Source organism: Cricetulus griseus, chromosome 8, assembly GCF_003668045.3.
Source record: "Cricetulus griseus strain 17A/GY chromosome 8, alternate assembly CriGri-PICRH-1.0, whole genome shotgun sequence".
NCBI classification, from domain to species: Eukaryota; Metazoa; Chordata; class Mammalia; order Rodentia; family Cricetidae; genus Cricetulus; species Cricetulus griseus.
Genome location: NC_048601.1, coordinates 44868694 through 44891534, shown reverse-complemented (window position 1 = coordinate 44891534; position 22841 = coordinate 44868694). Strand labels below are relative to the sequence as shown.

General features: G+C 43.1%; 1 protein-coding gene across 10 annotated transcripts in view; it reads right to left on the bottom strand.

Moving 5' to 3' along the window:
• Foxp1 (forkhead box P1) overlaps window positions 1-22841 on the bottom strand; it is a 603661-nt gene that overhangs the window by 163953 nt on the left and 416867 nt on the right. The window contains exon 1 of one of the 10 annotated variants that reach the window (XM_027428969.2): window positions 8528-8667. The exons of the other annotated variants lie outside the window; for them this stretch is intronic. The gene's annotated coding sequence lies outside the window, so the exon portion shown is untranslated. Of the gene's footprint in view, window positions 1-8527; window positions 8668-22841 lie in introns of those variants that run through there. 10 annotated transcript variants of the gene reach the window in all.

Sequence of the window (22841 nt, the reverse complement as noted above, 5' to 3'; positions counted from 1 at the left end):
TTTCGAAGGATATGGGGGCTATTATACAGATCCACAACTGGTCAGAATATGAAGAACAACTGATCTCATAATGCCTATCTCCCAGTGGCACATCAACAATGCAACCATTACGTGGAAGACTCAGGGAACATCTCAGAAGAGTGGGGCGAAAAGATTCCAAGAGGCAGGAACCAAGTTGTGCTTTGAGAGTGTCCTCTCGACATGACAGGGATGTCATGCCCATGAAATCGCAACAGCATGGTTGCCTAAGTAAGACCTGCATAGTGATAGCACTGCCCCATATGCCAACATGGATGGGAGAAATTTTGCAAGCTCTACCCCGAGAGGAAGAGCTACAGGCAATCAATGGCTGCTGAGAAAGGGAGAATGGTTTGTACGATGAACCCTTGATAGGTTAGCCAATCCCAAGTGGTCATCATTAAGCATATATATATAAGACCAACACTAAATAGATTCAGTAGGTTGTGGGCATGAGTATGTACAACAATACATAGAAGAAGAAGAGGTCATAAATTCAAGAAGGAGGGGTCGGGCACAGGAAGAGAAAAATGAATGGGAATGGTTTAAATACAGTATGCAATTTTGAAAAGTTTAAATTCTATATTTATTTACTTATTTACATTCTCATTTATCTACTTATTTATTCATTTACTTACTTATTTCTCTCTCTCTGTCTCTGTCTCTCTTTGTCTCTGTCTCTGTCTCTCTCTCTCTCTGCTGGTCTCAAACTCACAAAGATCAACTGCCTCTGCTTCTCAATTGTTAGGATTAAAGGTATACACCGCCACACCTAGCTAAGTTTAAGAATTTAAATTAAAAATAAATGAACAACCTTCCTTTCCTAAGGCAGGACTAAAGAGATCACAGATGGTGTGTACATGAATATGTATGCCTGTGCATGTATGTGTGTGCATGCTGAGGCCAGAGGCCAACCTCAGAAGTCATTTCTCAAGGACTACTTCTCACCTTTTATTTGAGACAAGAGTCTCTCACTGATCTGGAATTCACCAAAATAGGCTAGGTTAGCTGGCCAGGGAGCCCCAGGCAATCTACCTGTCTCCACCTCCCAAACACTGGGTTTACAAGTGCACACCTCCACTCCTGGCTTTTAAAATGTTTTCAACTGCCATGGCACATACCTTTAATACCAGCACTCAGGGTGCAGAGGCAAGCAGATCTCTGTTGATGTTCTAGGCCAACCTGGTCTACAAAGCAAGTTCCAGGACAGCCAGAGCTACACAGAGAAACCCTGTCTCATTTTAAAATGTAAGATCTAGGGATTAACTTAAGTTTTCAGAAGCACTTTACTTACCACTTATGCTGTCTTTCCAACCTAAGACCACAGATTTTCTTTTCTTTCTTTCCTTTTTTTTTTTTTAATTACAATTTCCTTGAAACTCAGTAACAGTCCCTACACCTAGACATATGCCTTCATGTACCTCTCTGAAACCACGTGGTCTGGCTTTCAAGGACAAGTGATTTCTAGTCCTATTTTTTGTTTCTTTTCTTTCTCCCTTCCTCCCTGAGTGTGTGCGGGTGCGCGCGCGCGCGCGCACCCACCCACCCACCACCCACCCACACACACACACACACACACACACACACACACGTTCCCTGTCCATCCCTGTCTGTCTGTCTCCCTCTGTTCATATGAGTGAGTTGGGGGCCATGTGTCACACAGCATACATGTGGAGGTGAGTGGGAAAGCTCCTTTGTCACACTTATCTTCTAGCTTGAGACTGGGACTCCCTGCTGTTTTTCTACCAAACATACCAGGTTATTTGGCCCTTGAACTTGCAGACTATCTTATCTTTGCCTTTCATCTCGACATAACAGCTTCCGAATTACAGATGCTTGCTACTGCATTGGCCTTCTCGTGGGTTTTGGGACCTGTGCTTGGGACCTCATGTTTGTTTGGCAAGTACTTCGCATACTAAGCCTTTACCCCAACTTAGTCTTCATCTTCTTCTTAATCAATTCATTCATTTTTATTTTTATTTGCCTAGTCTGCCATTTATTATATAGAAGAGAAGGGCTTCAAACTCAGAGATCTGCTTGCCTCTGCCTCTCCAGTGTTGAGATTAAAGATATGTGCCACCATGCTGACCTAGCCCTAGTTTTGAATTCATTGTAGATTCCCACACTCTAGTATAATTATACATAAAAATGTGCATATACATATGTAGACACATACAGATGATGAATAGAGTGGGGGAGCTGGGCATTGTTAAACAGCTGCATTCTTCAAATTGCTCTGAGGTCATTGAGGATATAAAGATGATGATTTCAAGAGTGCTGGGAGGTAGCTCAGTCAGTAGAGTCCATGCCTAGCTGGCACAAAGCCCTAAGTCTGATCCTCAGCACCAGGCAGACTGTGCATGGTGACATGTGACAGGAATCTAAGCAACTGAGTGAACACAGGAGGATCAGGAGCTCAAGGTCACCCCGGGCTGCACAGCAACTTCAAGGCCAGACAGGACTTTGCAGATCTTATTCCATCAACAACAAAAATCACTCCCACCCAACTGCGCAGTTGCTGAGTGTTTTCACCAGACAAGCACCAAGCAGGAAAGACTCATCACTGCATTGTTCTCACCATTCCACAAGGTATCACCATAGGCAGTTAACGGATGATGACACAGAACAAGGTGAAACTGTAAAGATATCTGACATGCACATGCAAAGTCCTCAGCTCAGTACCCTGTGGAGGTTGGTTAGGTGATGAATGGACACTATTAGCACAATGCACACAAGAATCTGTGTGGCTAGTAAACAGCAAAGGGTGAGTGGCAGCAGAGGGAGATGACTGTGCTGATGGGGACATCTAATGAAGTATTAAGGGCATCAATTTCCCACTTCCTGAGTGCCAATTCTGGGTCTTCCTTGGTTCTAAACTGCTTCATGTCCCGTGGCCAAGGTCACATGGCTAGAGACAATTCCTTCTGCAAGAATGGCACCACTAGGAGTACTCTGTATCCCATAAAGCATGGATGTGGCATTCTTCCACTCAGGTGGAGATGGAAATACTTGGCTGGCATGGCAGAATCTTTAAGACAAATCAAAGCACACTTAAGAGTATATTGAGGAGGCTTAGGAGATGATTTGGCTAATAAAAGTATTTTCCATGCAAACATAAGGACTTAAGCTTGGAACTCCAGAAGCTATAAAAAGGGCACACAGGTGACACATGTCTGTAACCCTAGCGCAGGGAAAGGGAGACAGGAAGATCCCTTAGGCCTTTGGTCCAATTGCTACACACAATGCATGAGTTCCAGGTTCAGTGAGAGACCCTGTCTCCAAAAAGCAGAGTGATCAAATATGATACTTAACATTAATCCCTGGCCTCTATACACACCCACACTAAATGGTATGTACAACACACGCACACTTGCGTGTATACACACACACACACACACACACACACACACACACACACACACACACACACACCTTTTTAAAAATGTAAAAAGAGTACACTCAAATGCAACTTGTCCCTTCTCCATCCCTCCTTCACTTCCTTCATCCCTCCACTGAGGATGGAAAGTGAGTTTCACACAGGCCAGGACAGCTGTTATTCCTCCCTCCAGCTCAAAAGTTACTGCACAGGGAACATATTTTTACATGAGTCTATCCTTAAGGCAGATATGGAAGGCAGAAAGAGAAAACTGGATTGGGGGAGCTATTGTTGAATGAATTTAAAAGGGACATTTTTTTTTTTAAGAAAAAAAAAATGAAGACAAACCAGGCAGGGCTAGCAAGATGGCTCAGCAGTTAAGCACTTACACTCTTCTTGCAGAAGACACAAGTTTGATTCCCTGAACCCATATTGATGGTTTATGACCACCTCTTAACTCCAGCTCCTCAGGCTTCATGCACTGAATTCAAGGCACAAGCCCCTCCCCCACATATACACATAATTTAAAAATAAAAGTAAAATCCTAAAACCAAAACCAAAGCAAAATATCTGTCATGGTAGTACATGCCTGAAATCCTCAGTACTCCGAAGTCCAAGGCAAGAGGTTTAGGGTTAGGGCTAGGGCCTGGTTTTGAGCTACACAATGAGACCCTGCTTGAAATAAACACTGAAGGAACATTAAAAACCAGACTATGCTTGTCTGGTGCATAGCTGTGTGCTCACTTAAGCTTAGGCAGTGGCAGTGATCTCTGGAACTCCCAGCAACCACAGTTTAGCATATGGTTGAACTTGAGTCTCCAAGCATGAAGAAATAATGATTCGTTGGGAATTTGGGGGAATTACTGACCCTGAGAGTATCATTACAAGTCTAAAGTCAGGCAACTTTGTTTTCTAACACATTAGCATATCTGCAGAAGCAGAGAGTAGGGTGGTTAAATGACAGAAAATCACTGTGCCTGGACCTGAGGTCCTGCTTTACTACCTGTCAGAGGCGATAGTTTGGTCAAATGACTAAACCTCCCTGTGCCTTAGCTTCTTCGCCAGCAAGAACAGGAATAAGTCCCAGAGCCCATGTCATAATTAACACAGGTAAAGACAGATAAAGAAGCGACTTGAGTTAGGAAAAAAAAAAAAAAAACTGATAAAACTCAAACAGGGCACTAGCACCTGCCATTAACACACTGCCAACTGTTTTTTGTTTTTTTTTGTTTGTTTTTTTGGTTTTCTGAGATAGGGTTTCTCTGTGTAACAGCCCTAGCAGTCCTGGCACTAGCTCTGTAGACCAGACTGACCTTGAACTCACAGAGCTCTGCCTGCCTCTGCCTCCTGAGTGCTGGAACAAAAGGCATGCGCCTAGCCACGTTGGCAACATTTGATGGCTTGCTGAAAAGATAGGTGCCTGAGCCGAACTAGAACCATGAAGGTTCTCGGAAAGTTACTTCTAAAATGTAAAGATTTTTCAGATCTAATTTGTATACCCGGGTTCCAACAAACAAACATTATTAGGAGCCAAAGTAACCTAAATAGTAGTAGCACTGTGCACTGCAAACTTTTGTCATCTAAGGCTTAGAATAGCAAGGGCCACTAGAGCAATTTTTACTATTTTCTTGGGAGCCACCGAAAGCAGGTCACTGCAGCCCAGGGCTTTGGTCACTCAGAACATCCAGGGTGAAAGAAAGGCTTCAGATCTTTCATCCACAAAGAACCAAACCACATAGCAACTGGCAACTGACTCATAGCCAACAGGCATGTGTCTACCCAAAGATCCGCCAACTTGATTTCTTTGTAAGTTAAGTCTCCAATACCATCCTTCATTGAAGTGAAACAAAAATAAAACCCAGGATATTTAGCTCATGCAGAGTATTAAAAATAACAAAAAATAAATTATATCCCAACTCTGACCATAAATAGATGATTATTTAGCATGACCTGTCCTTATAGCCTGCCACCATCATATCATAAACTAGCTATAGTTTCCAGGGCAGAACACTTGCTCATAAGGCGATGATCTGTAGTTAGACATAGCCTGGGTGGGGGGTGTGCAGCTTTTCCTACTCTCCTAGTCACCCCTGGGCAGGTCCAATCTAAGCACTCACAAAGACACACCCGGGAACTGGAAACTATTTTAACAACAGGACATTTTTCCCACCTCAAAAGTGGGATCACCTTTTCAGCCTACTGATGTCCCAAGGGTGTTCTGAGTATCAACACGTTCACATTAGTCAGGCACTTTGATTTCTATAGACAAAAGGCTGGGTAGAACTACAAAGTATGATTATCCCACCCAATGGGCTTTGTGGAGGACTCAAGATGACAAGGGAGGAGGCAGACAGGCTACTGGTTCCCACTGTTGCCCTCCTCAAAGCAAAGTTCCCGCAATCCCCAAGCCCAAGGCAGGGCCAGCCAAGTGGAAGCCATGCTGTATCGGCACTTGGCTGCACTCTTCCTTATATAGTCAATGGAGAGGGAATCCCTCTGTGTGCATATTTTCAGTTCACATTCCCCAACAGTATAGGCAAACACACAGATTTCAGCTGTGATTTACAGGGCCGCCTCTGCCTGGGCCAGTCACCAGGTTAGGACCATGCACATTCCTGATATAGGATGAGTCTGAGTGAGGGTGTTCCTTAGGAACCCTGACTGCTTTCCTAAAGAAGGTGCCAGCAGGTGTATCTATACCCAGAGAATGCCCACAGGCAACCATGCCAACCCCACTTGAAACGAACAGCTAATTTTAGATGGCTTGCTTTAAAATCTACACTGAATCTAGGCTTGGGACTTTCCCTTGGTCTCTGGAGTACTTGCAAGACTGTAACAATCTTTAAGATTGTGGAAAAATATTATGTAACTGCAGAGACTAGTACTATATAGCATAATATTACAATATATATGCACATCATTTGGTGATACTAGGGATTTCACCCAGAGCCTTATGCCTACTACACAAATGCTCAACTATTTCCTGCCCTGAAAGGAACTTTTAAGGGAGACAAAGGCCCAAGTAGACCTCTTTTCCCATAGCATGTGACAGCCTTTAGGGAGGAGCCAAACACTGGCTGCCATTAAACTATGTTTGTTCTTTAGTAGCCACAGACACTCAGATATGTGTCTTTAGCTATGCTGCTCAGAGTTGAGATTTAAAACCCCCCAAACAGCTTGGTGATGATAGCTCAGAGGAAGAGTACACGTGAACCCCTGTGTTCAATTCTTAGTGCCAGATAAAACAGTCAATCACCTGATAAACAAGTAAGTAAATAAATACCTTTGCACTCACCAAAACTGTAACAGCCATTTATTAGTGAGATGGGATTCCTATTAAAGCAAACCATGACACACCACAATGTGGTGACCCTGAATGGTGCAGGCATCTAAGCCTTCCAAAGCACTGGACCACTACTCCTGAGAAACTGCACACGTCCACTGCACTAAATTTATTCTTACTACAAAGGCTGGCAAAGTACCAGAAGGAAATTTTAAAAAGAGAAAGAGAAAAGGTTCCTGAGGCTGAAGGGTTAACTCACTTGTCTATAGGGAAAAGGGGGAGGACAAGTATAATTTCCTTTTATCCTAAAACAATGCATTTATTATTTTCTGTATATCTGGTAAAGGGCATGGCTTTCAGAGTGGAAAACAAAACAGACCTTGGTCACATGTTTGTTTGCCTCACCTCCTCCCTTCCCTTCTGATAAATAATCAAACATGCCATCCAGAAAAAACAAAATCAGCGAGCTGGGAAATTTGATGGTCATCAAACAGGCTGAGATAGCGAGAAAAGCAGCCCACTGTTCCCACACTGCCCGGGCCCCACACCTACACTAACATCTGAGTAAATAGCCCCACTCACTCTTTCCATCTTCCCTACAATTACTCCTACTGTTAAACAAATTGTCCTTAAGGCAGTCACAAACATCTTTTTTCCTCTCCTGCAAAGCAGAACAACTTCTGGACGTTAAAAAAAAAGAAAGAAAAAGAAAAAGAAAAAAAAGCCATCCTAGCCACAGCAGTATACACAGAGACTTGTTTATTTGTGTCCATGTTTATCCTACTAGATGGCTTGGGCAACTATGAAAATTCTATTTCTTTCCCTACCCTAACAGATGCTGTTGAAAATACTGAAGTTTCTGGATATTTAGTCTGAGGACTAACCAAGTTCAGAATAATAGCAATTCTCTTAAGATCAAAAGAGTCAATTTTCTACTTCCTGTCTATTCCCTCATCAGTACATAGCTTAAAAAAAAATAGCACCTGGCTTGCCAATTATAGTGAAGCTGAAGAACAGGGCTAGAGGAGGTAGAGAGGGAGGGAAGGGAGGCCAGAGGGTGGACTGGGGCAAGAAAAGGTGGAACCATTTTTAAAAAGCTCATACATGTGTCTGAAAGTCATTTCCCCTGAAGAGCCCAAGAGTTACGAGGCTCTGCCAGCACCAGTGCCAGGGCTTGCTCAGGAATCCTAATTACCCACAGTGAAAATGGTCAAAAGGGTCCGCTAACACGGTGAACAACCACTGCTGGAAGCAAAGCCAGCTTTCTCTTTCCCTTCGCAGCCCACTCCACAATAGTAATATGAATGAGATAATGACCGTGCGTGTTTCGGCAGTCTGACTTTTATTGGCATGAAATTGGTACAAATATTATCAAGACCGATTCGACCATGATGACGGTGTCATGATGTCAGCCTCTGAGGACAACTCTGCAGAGTGTCACAGACACCATCCCCACACTCTCTCAGGACTTGAGATAACAGGAAGGAAAAAAGCAGGCGGCACACACAGCAGAGGGAAAGTTACAATCTACATCCAGCCTGTAAAAGTGTCTGACAACACTGGCTGATTCTTCCTGATCCGAGCCAAAGCCACATGTGAAATCAAGAAAGAATTAACAAGGACTTAGCAGGATCCCTATGGTGAAAAAAAAAAAAAAAGGAAGAAGAAGACAAAAAAACTTAGATGGAGAGAGAAGGGAGGGAAGGAAGTACACAGTAAACAACTAGCAGCATCTCATTCTGTTCTTTACTGAACATCTGCCCAAGCAAAGATCCCAGCTTAAAAGTTTAACCCATTGAAAATGTTCTTTTACTTTTTTTTTTTTTTTTTTAAAATCTCTGGACACTTACAGAGAAAATGAAGAGTTTGACAGAGTGAGTCGGCACCGGCTCCCTTTGCAGTTCCGTCTTGCTGTGGATGAGCTCTGGCTGTTTCTGTGAAGCGGGGGTTTGCCGAGTGGTAAAAAGAGATGTTTGAATAAACAGGAAGTGCTGAGCGGCTGAAGCACACTCGAGGAGAGAACACACTGGAACACTGCCCTTTGTAGGCAACCTCGGGGAGGTTTGTCTCCACAGTAGCTGGCTGGGCTCTCACTCAATGACAAGGAAACCGCAAGAATTCCTTAAGTAATTCTTCACTTTCAAAGCTGGAAGATCAGTTGGAGCTTGTAGGTAATTTTCAAAGTTGCACGGAGCACTTAAAGAAATCTATTAATGTTCAACGTATCTAAATCACTCCAGGATGGCAAGCAGGGACACGGCACACACTGTGTGCCCCAGTAGATCAAGCCCTAGCCAAACACACACAGCTCCTGCATGCAGGAGAGTACACACCAACAGGGCTTCAGGAAACCTGTTCTTGAGATATTTTTGTGGTGACATTTACATAGGCAGAACGAGAGAGAGAGAGAGAGAGAGAGAGAGAGAGAGAGAGAGAGAGAGAGAGAGAGAGAATTCAAACCTTGCTGACCTTAGAGAATTTTGGTCATATATATTTTTAAAGATTTGTCAGCCGGCATTCCAGGGATGTGCCCTCTATCTGCTTTGATTGCTTTTCCTTTTACGTTTACCTCCTCTGCTATCAGGAAAACTACCTGTGTATCACACAGTGCCTACTTGCCCTTCTTGAATACTCCTTACCCTGTCCTAAACTGATTATCAAGGTCCTGTCTTCAGCCACCAGGAGAACCTGAAAGGTACCATAAAAAAAAAAAAAAAAAAAAAGAGTGAAACACAGGAGGTGCAGCAGGTCAGCTTGAAAATGGGAGGGAGAGTCAAACAGCCATATTCAATTTAAAACAAGTAGATATCGAAGGCTTCCTTCCTAAAATGTATTGCTGTTGTGGCTGAGTTCCCTGCCACAGAGGCATCTGATTTGTTATTGAGCGTGGAATGCTGGCCTGTCTGTCAGGCAGGTGCTAATACTCGGCTAAAATAACTCATTGGGAACTGTCAGTGAGATGTTTACATAGGCCCCAATCTTTTCTTCATAGAAGGAAAAATTTTTTTCTTACTGGAATTCATCTTCTTTTGATCTCACACTCAAAGCAACGGCAGCTTGATAGACATTCAAGTCTGAAAGCAAATCCAGACGCTGAAGATAAACCGCCAGAATATGACAGGCAGAAGCATCTAAAGCTCACAAAAATGAAGAGAACAGCATGTCGCCTGAGTATTACAATAGCAAAAATCAAGAGACATATTAGGTGGAACTGATCAGCCACAAAAACAGTTCAAAAGGCAGATCACAGAAACAGGACGAGGGGAAGGGTGGAGGTAGGAAGGGGGGTGGAGGGGGGATGATGGGATCAATCTGGTTTTTCTGCCTCACCTCCCTTCTGAGCCTCCATGTCTGCCTCTCCCCTGCATGAAGGGTGGAATGCCCAGTGCAGAGGTTCTTCTCTAACTGGGCTGGTCCATGTACAGAGGTGCCAAAGGCTTTCCTCACAATATGCTTCAAGGGGCAGGAGAAATAGGAAGGCAGGTGCCCAGGCTCCCGTATGCTACACTGTATTGCCATTCCTGTTTCTGTTCTCCAATGCAGCACTGGAGAGCATAAGCCTGGCCCAGCGGAGGTGGGCAGTCAGTAGAGGCTCCGGCACAAAACAAGCTAGGACGGGGCTAACACTCTCATCAAATGGCCAGGCAGTGAATGAATGCAAGAGCCCCACCTGCAGTCACACACATGGTCAGATTCCTCCAGTCCCAGAGATATGTCACTGTTCCACCCCTAGAAGATCTGAAGCCAACTAGGCCAGTCTCTTAAAGGGATTATTGCAAGGACTTTTTTTTTTTTATGGACATAAAAAATTTCAAAATACTTTTTCTTAGAGGCAGTCTATTGTTTTAAAAGGATGCCCCTTGTTCTAATTAAAGTCGATGCATGTAACAACAGAAACAGCCACTTCTCTGAGCAGTTCTGCCCTTGAGTTGTTTGTTTATTAACAAACACTGAAAGAGAAGAGGCAGAACCAGGTTAAAGGACATTAGAATTCTACAAAATTTACCCTGTGGCTCTTTCCCAATTGTGAGCTGCTTCTGGGATTAGAAAGGTGAGGTTCTCTTTTTCGTAATACGCTAGGATTTTAAAACTACTGCATTTCCCTCTCCCTCCCTCCTTCCCCGTCTTTTCTCCATGATAAGCCCACAGTAAAACAAGGATTTAAAAAAGGCACAACCCAATTTTCAAAGCTCTAATCAATTTATGATTTGGATATGTGGGTAACTGAGTTTCAAACATGGAAACAAACTGTGGGGAGTGGGGCCAGTAGACTGTGTGGCACTCAGCAGTTAAGATGTCCACACAAGATCTGCCTTTCAAACATATGTTCAGTTTATTCATACAAACATTCCTTACAATACCATCCTATTATAAAGATTACAGTAGTCTCATCATCTCATCAAGTTAGACAGACCCCTGGGAACAAAATGCAGCAGAGGCCTCTGCTAGGGAATTCTCTCCAGTGAGGGTTCTTCAGGAACAGCTTGACCAGCTCCACGGGTACATTCTTCAGCTATGGCAGACCACGAGAATGACACTGTTGGAAATTCCAGAAGGTCCTTGGGAACACTGGCCAGGGGCTAGCAGGAGTTTACTGACAGGGATCAGCACACGGAGGGGGTGGTTTGCAATGTCATGTCTTGGCAGCACCGCAGTGCAATCCTGGGGGTCACTGTCTAGTTTCTGTTCATAAACTCCTGGGGTGTGTCAACATATGCTGTATCAGGTGTTTGGCTTTTGTGACTATGTGTTTGACTTTGGGGTAAATATTTTGCACATTTTTAACAAATATTTTTCTGTTTTGTTCACAGTCCAAATATGTTGTATGTTCATACTATTTGTAAATATTTTTCTCCTTTTATAACAATAATACCCTTTAAGTCAAAACATGTTTGTGTTTATTTTATCAAAACAAATTCTTAGTTCAAAACAACATGACATGGTATCAACATGGTTTCTAGGTTACATGAAACAAATAAACAAACAAACAGCAAACACCATACCAGAGTCCAAGCTGTTTTTTTATTTAAAAAAAAAAAAAGTAACCTCTGCCCCATTCCATGGAGATGTGATATACTCAGAGCTGAAGACTTTGCTTTAAATTGTACTGGACCAAACAAGCCAGTCTTCTCCATTATTCTCTGACATCAACAACAAAGGAACAATGTAGTTGCTTTCACCATTTACTTCCCAAATTTCTCAACTTCGATATTCCACTTTACTGTAATTTACCCCCAAACAAGGGAGGTTTACCATAAAAGTGAAATGCAATTTGCCTTGTAGATTGGAAAACAGATTTTTTTCCTCCACAAAGAATGCAACTGCCTCCACTTTGATGCAAGAAGTAACATTCCTTTTCTAGGGACATTAAAGGTCTGGTTTTTTTTAAAAAAATTGCCAAGTAAGAAGGCCTTCATTAATATAATTAAATGACTGTTGGGCTTTTTTGATATAAACAACTTTTGAGATGTCATTTTAAAAACCTCATAATAACACCATTAAAGAGCTACCATTTTTAACAGAGTGATTGTCTGCTCAGGGCCATGGAATGGTAGTCAGGCTTCAGGCCCCTTCCTTTCTCCCCTTTCAGACTTCTGCTGGACTTGAATGTCACCATAGACCTTGAATCTTCCAATGTGAAATGGCTTCGCTAATTGCTTTAATTGCTTGAAGATGTGCAGGCAGGTGAAACCGGATCCCCGTGGCCATTGTATAGACTAAGAACAACACTGGAATGTTTATATAGTGGTTTGATTTTAATAGACAGAAGGGCTGAGTTTAAGACAGCAAGAACACAGCTAATAGGTGACCTCTTAATGTAGTCCTCCTCTAAAAAAAAATAATAATAAGGACACACAGCCAAACACAATGTCATGTTCTTAAAGGCAGTATCCTAAATACCAAGGTTATTGCCCGGTACCTGACATTTCCACCTGAAACACTACACTTAAGAAAATTAAAAAAAAAAAAAAAGTACTTTAAATGCCAGTCACCTTCTAAACAGATTAGGATGCTACAGTATTTTGAAATAAGCACACTCCTTTAGATTTTAAATTGCTTATATTTTTCCCCATTGGTGAAACATTTCATTGTCCCTTAGCCTAAGTGTCCCTCAGCCCTTTATGGTTTCCTGTCTCTTGAATGTTGTTCGATTGTAGAGTTCAGGCTAACCCCTTTCATGCCAGTGCTGTGCACGAGCATGCATCTCCATCCTGCCCGTCCTCTTGCCTGTGACCTTGGGGTCAGCTTCTCATTAATAGGACTAAGGAGGACTTTGGAGTGGACATTCAGCAGTAGTGGTCATACTCCTTGCAGGTTTTAATGGCTGGAAATGGACATGGAGGGTTGGTGACAGCTTCCCCCTGGCTTTCCTCTCATGGGGGCACAAACACAATCAGTGCTCAACAGGAAATGAGTGAAGTGCCACAGTCACTAACCCACAAAGGTTAATGCAGGGACAGATTTATCAAGGTAAGTATACTTTATATATGCAATAGATACACAAATAAGTACATAAGCTCGTACATGTGTGTGTATGTATGTATTCAGATATCCATGTGCGTGTGTATATATACATGCATACACACAGGATTCATGTATATAGGAATATTTCATATATAGTCACTGCTGCAGAAGGGAAAAATACCAGAAAATAATGCAATGATTTTAGGGGTAAGCGGGGCAATTGGAGGCAACAGGTATATCTTGTGAATAGTTCAGACAAGGAGGTACTCCTCCAGACAGCAGGGAGTATTGTGTAAGTACCGCTTACCTAAGGAACGTTGCACATTAACTCGTGACGATGAAATACAAATTGCAGAAAGGAAGGGGGAAAAATGAGGAAAATATGTCCTTTTAAAGCTATAAACAGTTTTAAATGCTATAAGCTATGTAATAAACTTAGAGAAGTTTCTTTGCTCGAAGAATTTGTCCCCAAATACAGAGACAAAATAATGAAACCAAAATACTTGCATAGAATATCCCTTTGAGCCACCACCGCCTGACATGTATTTATCAACACTTACACCCTTTCCTAAAAGTGAAATCCCCTGGTAAGAAGTACTGCCCTTCCCTCTGCAAAAGGAGGGGAGACAAGTATCCATTTAAACATTAAGTATAAACTAGTCCAAGCCAGCGAGAGGTACACAGAGGGAAAAGTAAACAGGCCCACTGCCTACCCCCAAAATAGTTCCCCTCTGAAAGCTCTCAGCAGCGAGTGCCTGGTACCGAGGGCTGCCCTGTGAGCTGGAAGGGTCAGCCGAGCTATGTTAAGCTGACAGGTTCAGTTTACAGCGGCCAGGACTTTGTTTGGATATACTGGCCTTGCTCACCGCCAGCTTAACAACAGATGGCTAGAAAACTTTCATTATGTTGCACAGGACTGAACTGCAAACAATCCGGAAAACTGTGAAAAAGTTTAACTCCCTCCGAACCAATGTGCCAAACCAGAGCCCACACAGGCCCAGGGGCCTGTAGAAGCAGGCTGAACCCAGAACCTGCCAACTGGAGTTGAGGAGTAGCCACCCTTTCAGGCTGCAGGTCTACAGAGAGCTAACTAACAGAGGTATTATTTTAACTGTTCAAAGGTCAGGCCTTATAAGGAGTGGTACCCATTGTGCCTTCTTTGTGTTTTATTTTCCCAATACGTAGCGACAGACCTTCCCTTCAGAGCGGAAAATCTTCGAGACAATTCCCAATCCCCAAGCTCCCTTCCTGCCTCCCCTTTCTTCAGGAAGCTGGCAGGACTACATCAGTCTCACCCCAAACACCTAGATTTAAATATGACTTACCCAAATCTGCGTATAATTTAAATATTCATTAAGCCGTTTCAATCCCACCAAATCCTAGTCTCTTCTAATGCTTGGAGACAGGTTATAAATACACCTTCAAAGGTTTAATTCAATTGGCAATCGGAGAGGTCTTATCACAGGAAATGTGTTATTTTCCTATTATTCGAGAAATGAACAAATGTGTTTTCCACAAATGTATTTTAGAAGCTACCCTTTGCTGTTATTGAAAGAAAATTGTGTTTATGACTCCTTTAGCATAGTGTAAACTCATAAACGTCAACAGAGAGTACAAGGAAAACTGTCAACTAAATATTGTTTCCTTCACGAGCTGTTCTTCCAAGTCAATTACGCCTTTCAACTTCTGGGGCATTGTATGATAAACTGGCAGTAAAAATCATTCACATTAATATACCATGGTGCCTTGCCTGCAAAAGGTAATTAAGGAAGTAAATGACTCATAAGAATAGACATATTAGCTGCAAAATGAAAGGCAACTGAGCTGCCACATAAAAATATGTACCATTAAGATACCGCATTTTCATATTCCTGTAATCAGCTCCACTAGACTAATGCTTATTTAATCCAGTTCTGAGCTAAGTCCATCAACAACTGTTTTTCGCTGTTTTCTCCTTGACTGAACATTATGAGAGCAGGTTTGGAATAAATACTGCAATGAGATTTTTGCATACTCAATTGAAGAGCAGGTTTTTCCATTTTAAAATCTATTTTTCTTTCCCCGAGAAATACAACATTAAAAAAAAAAAGATTACTGGTAGAAGAAAATTAGACATAGCAAGTTAGATGTGCCTTCCATAACAGGTAGGATGTCTGGGGGAAAGAGATATTTGTTTCTCTATTCACCTTTTCTAGAAGTTATGAGCAGAAGGATATTGGGCCTCCAGTTGCCAGACCCCTGCTTCTTTCATGAAGGCCTCTCATGAAGAACACCATGAGCTTTAGCTCATGCTTTAGCAAAGGTGGAAGGAGGAGGCAGGGATAGAGGAGGGAGCTGGTGAGTGGAGTGAGGGTAGAGATCTCAGAACAACCCAGTGGCCCCTGAGTCTTTCCAGAGTCAGACACCTGACAGACAGATGGCCCCTTCTCAGGAGAATTAAAACTAGCCACAAACTCTACACGCCCCACCCCTGTCCATTTTCAGGCCCCCATGCTTGATTCTCCACAGCCCTTTATTTTAAGGCATCCCTGACAGCCCATCCTAGCCCAGTCCCAGAAAAAATTAGCCATTTTACAAAGTCTGACATGGTTTTTGGAGGCAAAGTTGCTCACCTTTCTTGCCCTTTACACCCTTGATCCTCACCAGTTATAGGGGCCAGCCATGTGCACTGTGAATAAGTCTAGAGACACTAGAGGTGGGAGGTCTCCTGAATGCAGAAGAAATGCCCACTCCTGTGGCAACTGAAGACACACAGGCCTTCTATTCTAGTTTGGGTGTCTGCTTCTACAACTCCAGCTATACTCGCTTGCCCAATGGTAGCAGTAAAAAACTGGTCTATAAATGATTGTGATACCTGCCTTTCTTAAAGTCTGTTAATAGTGCACCCACAGTCAATGGCTCCAAATGCTTCTAGACAATGTTCACAACTCACAAATAAACTGCAAAAAGTCTTAGCTTGTTTGCTTTCTGGGAGAAGACAGGCTTTCAAGAAATAAAGTTCTAGATTTCTATAGCAGTTGGGCCTTCACTCTCCCTGCTCGCTGGCATCTAGAAGACATTTTGTTTTCAAAATTAATGAACTGTCAGCTAGGTCCTCAGGGGCAGTCCAGGTCAGGAGAATAGCCTGATGAGGACCCATTGCTACTGATTTGTCTTTTCATGGTGAATGCAGGGAACCCCCAGGTATGGGTAGATCTGCCCTTGCAATGCAGTATTGCCTCTTGTTGGAGCAGATACTGCTTAGAACAATTAATGAACTCTAGTCCTTTCTCTAATTAAATAACAAAGGTCCTTATGCTCACAGAACAGTGGGAAACACTCATGGGGTGACATGAATGCTTCTAATTGCCTTCAAATGGAATTCTTGAGATTTAGGAACATAATAGCATTGGGAACTAGGGGCATTTCCACCATCCTTTACAAACTAGCCTATGTGGAATACAGTTTTAGCTGTTAATAATAAATAAACCATTATCAAAGATGCAAAGTTATGACTATGATGCCTGTAACCTTTGTATTTGTGACAATTAACCCACATGCACGAATACAATGATACATGAATTAGTTTTTTAAACATACATTGAAAAAAATAATAAAATAAAAGGACCTTGAAGGAAAAGGAAGGCAAGGAGGCAGCTCCACAGAGCCTGGTATTCACCAGACCTTCAGCAATTTGGAGTCAAACATGTAATTAAGAAAGATAACCCCAGTTTTCATAGTCATTAGAGGCTTTGGGTAATAGAATACTCTCTCTCCAAAGTGTTACAAATACACTACACTTCTAAATAACCTGCAATGCCTGGAGAAAGTACACTTCCTACCAAGGGCAAAGCTACTGTGCAGTGAGGAACAGTAAATGACAGGCTGGCGTTCAACCCCATTAGCTGCTATGTGATAGCGGGCACATTCGCTAGCACGCGACCTGTGAAAAATCTGAGATCTCTTTAAATCTTTGAATTGGATTACTGCATTAATTCTTAAGAACTGCGATCCCTCAACCAAGTCAAATTGCCCTCATTAACAGTGGGAAAACTGCCTCTGCAATAAGTATTTCTTTAAAAAGATATTTATTATCTATAATCACTTTCACATTCTTCACCTAGAAATCTAACCAAATCATGCCAACAACTCTGAAACCAGCATCCCCACTTTGCGTATCGATTTGGGTCCAAATAAAAATTAAAAAGTGAAAGCGTTTGCACATGGTTTAAATTTACTTCCTGTGTACCAGACATCTCCTCTCACGATAAGTAGTAGCCAGCTCCAGTTCACAGGAGAGACCAAGGCTCACGGAAGGTTCTGGAGGAGACCATTTGAGTGCCCTCAGCTGACTGCGGGCACAGCAGTCCCTCAATTCCTCTGTTTATAGATTGTGCATGGATGAAATTCAATCCCAGACTAGGCTCTCTATGTTACTGTAACAACCAGCAGCACAGATCCCTCTAAATCACACTCAGAGAATTAAAAGGCAGAAGAAAGGAATCAGCAATGTAGCACCCGGTGTGGAAATGACACCCATCATAGATATTTACAGCACAGGCTCTCTCCACTCTTCCTACATCAGATCTGCTAGGAACATTCAGCCTGTTGTGAGAATGTACTCGGCTGTGTCCTTTTAGACCAATGGTTCTCAACCTGTGTGGTCTTGACCCCTTTGGAAGTTGAATGACTTTTTCATAGGGGTCACATATCAGATATCCTACATGTCAAAGATTTACACTATGATTCGTAACAGTAGTGAAATTAGTTATGAAGTAGCAATGAAATAATTTTATTGTGTGGGGGTCACCACAACATGAGTAACTGTACTAAAGGGCCATAGCATTAGCAAGGTGGAGAACCACAGTTGTAGAGTGATGAAGGGCAAAAAGGAAGGAGTGTTCAGTGATCATCCCTGCCATTCTTCCTTAGAATGGCCTCATCCTGGTCTCACCCTGAGCACAATGGAACAAATTCCAGTACTTTATGATCAATGGAGGTCCCTCTGAGGACTGGTCTCCAGCATCATGGTGCTACGTCTACTGGCCCAAGTCCCCTCCATCACTGGCTAGGGCATGAGGGTCTTCACACCATTGGCATTGAGAAAGTGTGTTGGAGCCTGGCAGAAGCAGGCTGGTCTAGATTTATTGAACCTGACTATTTTTAGAGTGTGTGTTATAGATGGGAAAGGAGGAGAAGTAGAGGTTGCTTTCCAAGCTGGATAAAAACCAGTGCTTCTAAACAGCTACATTAAAATGTTAACTGGAGTTCCTAGTAAAAACCCAGAGGCCTTACAAGTTCCAAAGTGCCTTCTGGTGAATCATAAAGAAACACAGATAAGCTTTGCTCCGTGTTGTGTCATTGTGTGTGAAATGTGCTTATCTACCAAAGATGTGAACATAGGCAGTCCCTATTTAACTTACAAGGAGGGAAAAATCAATTAAACAGAGCATCCAAAAGGAGCAGAAGCAAGGTCCTAGGGGCTGGAGTAGCATATTTCTAACAATCTTATCATCTATTGCAACTTTAAAATAGTAACTTCCCCAAACTATCTGCTATTAAAATGAGTATATCCATTCCATACCAGATGCACAGAGCCATGCTTAAGATAATTCAGTTTAATACTCACATTAAGAGTATTTTTTTAGTCTCAAGAATGCATTGGGTATTACAAGTTCACTCTCCTCCTACCCTGCAAGGTGGGAGTCATCTACCCATTTTACAGAGGAAATCAGGTTTCTGGCTGGGCGCATGGGTTTGAATGTTTGGTTCCTAGACGGTGGCATTGATTTCAGGTTCGGGTAAGGGTATTTATTTAGCTGGTCAACTCCAGAGCTCTCCACAGCTTCTCTTGTGGGTCGTTACTGTGGCTGCCCAAAGAAAAAACATAGGAGGAAAAGGAGATAGAGATGGCTGTAACAGGGCACTAAAACACTAGTACAAAGTGGGAGGACAACAAGCTCAAAGCCAACCTGTGCTAATTGGTGAGTTGAAGGGCAACCTGAGCTATAGAACAAGACCCTTTCTTTACAAATAGAAAAAGACTATTGCCATGAACTATGGTTCACATATGGGCCAAGCAGAGATACTGAGGCTCACCACCTGCCTCATTCCTGGGGGCACCCCAATTTCTACAGTACAATGCAGACACTGTTCCTCTCAGTCTCCATCTGCAGTCTCCCATCTCCAAGTGCTTTATGATTGCCAATCAGGTTCTTGTCAAACAGTAACTGCTTTAGCAATGACCTCATGAGCAACTCAGTTTCAGGTTCTAGCAGCCTCTGGTGGCACATGATGACGTTAACCATTCTCCAGCACCGGAGTCTTCCTGAATTTACAGGTCATTAATCACAGAAGGTGTCATATCTACTGCACACTGTGTGTGGGCCTTGGAAGTGGGCGGAGGACAGAGCTGGACCTTCCTTTCTCAACACTTCACACAGTCCAGCGGCAGTGAGATACCACGCAGGCAGAGACCTGCTACTAAGAAAGATAAGAGAGCCACAATCCAAGAACAACTTGACCCACTGCCTCAATTTTTACCCTAATGGCACTGAGGCATCTGGGAATTCATCTTTGAGCAGGTGATTTTTAAGACAGAGCAGAGAATGAAGCAGACAGGAAAAGCAACAGAGGGAAGATCCTAGGAGCTGGAGCAGAGATAATGCTAAAAAGAGATAAGCTTACTGAACAGTTAGTGACACACCACTGTCCAGTCAACAAATCCCATGTCTTGTTCTCTTGGAAGACACAGAATACACTGGTCACAAGTAGACTTTTTATTAAGTGATCTCCCAAGCACAAAAAGCATCTTATTGCAGAAACAGATGCACCTCTTAAATCATCAAAGCATTTATGTAATTACCAGAGGCTAGCTCTTGTTTCTGTTTTTACCCTTTCCCAAGTCTCCTTGTAATGGGGTAGGCAGAATTCTAAGATGACCCACTGGCACACATCCATCCCTACCTTCAGTACAGGCACCCACCCCTTCCCAGGAGGTCAGACACAGTCACAGTAGGGGTGCTGACACTGAGGGAAATTGCAGCTGTAAACAAGGTCATAGACCAGCAGGACTTAAGATAGGGTGCTTATCTGAAGGGGCCTGTGAGCATCACATGAAGCCTTTAACTGGCATTTTGAGATCAGAGGCAGAGGATGTCAGAGATCGGAAGCACAAGAAAAATCCAGTGCACTGTTGCTGGCTTTGTGATGAGCTGGTCATGGGGCAAGAGACCACAGAAGGCACAAAAGATGGGTGTAGCCTCGGGCCAACCAACAATCAGCAAGGGATTGTCCTTCAACAAGGGAACTATCCATACCTGCATGATTACAGAGCAATCTTCAGCATGAACTCAGGCCAGCTAACACCTTCATCTCAACCTGCAGATCTCCTAGCACAGAGCCCAGCAACCCTGTACCTGCCTTCCTGACCTACTCAAGCATAAGCTACCAACAGCATGTGCAGGCTGCCAGATTGGTACCCGTATGTTATGTAGCAACAAAGGACATGCAGAAAACAAAAGTCGTATTGCCTATGTTTAATGTTTATAAAAGGTGTGTTTTTTATTGTACATTTATTTAATTCTATGTGTATTTGTGTGTGTGTGTGTGTGTGTGTGTGTGTGTGTGTGTGTGTGTGTGTGTGCGCGCGCGCGCGTGTGCGTGCCTGAGTGTAACTATGTATATCACATGAATGCAGTGCCTGAAGAAGTGTGAAAAGATGTGTTGAAATTGTAGTGTCAGAAGGTTGTGAGCCATCACTTGCATGCTGGGACTTGAACTTGGGTCTTCTGCAAGAGTGGCCAGAGAGCTCTTAACTGATAAGCCATCACTACAGTCCCTGAAAGGGGTTCTGTATTGATGAGAACTCAGGGGAGAGAGGAAAAGGGAAAAGACTGCATCCTCGTCCCTCTTGGAGCACTGTGGGGGACTGTTAGAGTCTGAGTGTGAAATGTTCCTCGTGGACTCCTGGGTTTACATGCTTGGCCCTAGGATGATGGTGCTGTAGAATCTTTATGAGTTGGGGTGGCAAGTCTTATGGCTAAAAGACCCTTCCTGGTCTACCAAGATGGGAATAAGCAGTCTCATGGTCCTGTCTTCATAGCCCCCAGCTATACCTTCCACACCATGATCAAGTATGCCTCCTTGAACCAGAAGCCAAAATGAGTCCTTCCTTTCTGAAGTTGCTTTTTGTTAAGTATTTGGTCACATTAACCATTAAAGTATCAAAGGAATGTTGCAGCCTAGGCCGGCCACACTCTGTCCCTAGGACTCACTGTGTTCATCTGTAAAGGGGGAACATGGCAGTAAGCAGCATATCCGGAGAAGACATAGGTAAAGATATCAGGTAGATGTAATTTAGAATCTATGTGGGTTATTCTGTTCTTGTGGGTTTGAGGCAGCATCTCATGTAGCCTGGGTTGGCCCCATAGCCACTACTCCACCTCTAAAGTGCTGGGATTGCCAATTTTGTGCCATCAATCTGGGCTGGCATTGTGCTGAGGACAATCCCAGTGTTTCCTGAATGCTGGGCAAGGGCCCTCCCAACTGAGCTACACCCCAGCCCCCGCACTAGTTTTTATTGTGTACTGTTTCCTTCAGGAGCCACTAGATAATGAGTATCCTCTTCCAATTATCCTAATTACCTATGCTAATAATTATCAAGGCACAAATTCAAAATCATCTCTGGCTACAGAAGAGAAGGGGCACTGTAAACTCTTCTTGATGTTTTGACAGCCCACGCACGGGGTTAGGAAAAGATATTTCCCTGGGAAAGAAGAAGATGGGTGGGAGGTAGCTACCATGCTGCCCACCTTCCCTCGGCTGGCACACAGTACTGTGGAAAGTGGCGTGGAATCGGTCTGACTGTAAATTCCAGCTCCACACTTGACCATAGGCAAGGGAATGATCCACTGTGCACTGGATTCCCCACACGTGAAGTAGGAAGAGGAAACAGTACTGTGGTGAGAAGTCAGTGGTTTCACATATAGCCCAAAGGCAGCTTTTATTTTTAAAAACAGGGTCTCAACATCTATTTGTGGCTGGCATGAAACTCACTATGTAGACCAGGAGGGCCTTAAGCTCAGAGATACACCTGCCTCTACCCCCCAAGCTATATGTGGCTAAGCATGACCTTTATATGCTCACTCGCCTTCAATATAGCATTTTAGTAAACAGCTGTTTATGTCTTTTGCCATCTAAGAACAGAGCATCAGTTGTCTCATTCATTACTTCAGTGTTTCCAGGGCTCTTTCTCTAGTCTGTGTGCAAGTCCTTTTGAAGATGGAATTTAACAGCATTTTCTCCCAGTTGGTAACTCACCTTTAAGGGAGGATTATCTTTGTATTTTAAAAATTCTTTTCTATAAAGCCAGCAAGGAAAGTCGAGATGGATGTTTGAAGCCACTTCCTAGGAAATAAGTACAAGCCAGAAGCTATGGACATGCCTGCTGTCTCCAGCAACAGGAGGAGAACAGAGTAGCATCACAGCCTCAGTGGTGGGGAAGCAGTCCCTTCACCATGATGCTTTTAAAGCTGTGACTAATGATGCCATGTAAAGGTGGTGTCTTCTGTTTTTAGTGCCACTGAACCATCCCAGGTTAATAAATCAAACAAGCCATAGTGGCTATTTGTATGGTGAGATAAGGGAAATTAATTTCAATGCCCAAGCATGGACCTCCTTATACTTAAAAACGACTTAGCCACAGTGGCCATTTTTTCC